This window comes from Apis dorsata, unplaced genomic scaffold, assembly GCF_000469605.1.
Source record: "Apis dorsata unplaced genomic scaffold, Apis dorsata 1.3 scaffold_85, whole genome shotgun sequence".
NCBI lineage: Eukaryota > Metazoa > Arthropoda > Insecta > Hymenoptera > Apidae > Apis > Apis dorsata.
The window spans coordinates 750,515-751,650 of record NW_006263383.1 but is presented as its reverse complement, the minus strand read 5'-3'; the positions used below and the strand labels follow the sequence as shown (position 1 = coordinate 751,650).

General features: G+C 50.5%; 1 long non-coding RNA gene across 1 annotated transcript in view; it reads right to left on the bottom strand.

Annotated features, from left to right (window-relative positions):
- LOC102672002 overlaps nucleotides 1-1,068 on the bottom strand; it is a 68,153-nt gene extending 67,085 nt beyond the window's left edge. Inside the window, exon 1 of the long non-coding RNA XR_004149733.1 lies at nucleotides 99-1,068. This is a non-coding gene — a long non-coding RNA (uncharacterized LOC102672002). The remainder of the gene's footprint in view (nucleotides 1-98) is intronic.
- Between the last annotated feature and the right edge of the window lie 68 nt (nucleotides 1,069-1,136).

Sequence of the window (1,136 nt, the reverse complement as noted above, 5' to 3'; positions counted from 1 at the left end):
TACATCTGTATCGATCAGACAAAAAAAAAAAAAAAGAAACAATGATAAAACAATTTTACGTACAGCGCGTATTTATCGTGGACATGGTATGAGCTTACCATCGTCTCCTCCTTAATTACTTCCCTCCGACGGCGGCGATGGACGACGACACGCACTAACCATCACGCAACAACCGGACAAATCACGTGGGCTCCACGGTGTACTTCTCCGCGCAACTGGAACATCGAACATCCTCTCCCCCTTTTGCACATCACTGGCAAACATAACTCCTCCATAACCTCCTCTATTTATATATCAAAATACCACGGAGATCGATTAGCACACGTATCTCTCTCTCCCCCGCTCTCGAGAGGGGGGGAGAGGGGGAGAAAATTCGCAAACGCGCAAAATTGAGGGAGAGAGAGAAAGAGAGGGGGGGGGGACCGAAGAACGAGACTGGTTACGAGATAATTAGGAAAAAGAGAAAGAAAGAAAGAAAGAAAGAAAGAAAAAGTACGAGGAAAATATTTCCGCGGAAATATACGAAATAATACGCGGTTGTTACACGCGGTGAATAAGCATGCGAGGATCCAGTATCCCGAGGCTCCCGTCGTCGTGGAGAGCCACAGTGTTTCCGGTATTGGGAGAGGACGAAAACTTTGGATGGGAATGGCAAACCCGCGACTAGAAACCGAAAATACCGGCGAAATACTGTTGGCCAACGGCGATGGAACGGCCGTACGTTCGGTATACGCGTTTGCTATACTATAAGGTAGTAAGTGAGAGACCGAGCGGGACCCCTACCGGCGCAGCCGTACATCTTAGTATTATGGCCAACTCACATTGGAAGATACGCCATCAAGCATAGCCCTAGCGAGAACGCGAGAGCGAGCGAGCGAGCGAGCAAGCAAGCGAACGAGCGAGCGAGCGAACCAAGCCGAGCGATTGTAAAAGTTTTAGGGACACTTTGCGAACGCTCTCCACCCCTCTCACCCCACCCACCGTACTGGAACACGGCTCTGTCGAGGCTACGATCCTCGTCTCACTCCCTCTCCCTCTCTCTCTTTCTCTCTCTCTCTCTTTGCCTCGAGAGTCGGAGTCTTTCCGTCCTCTCTCTCACTCTCTCTTTCCCTCTTTCGGCATGGGATGGGGAGAGG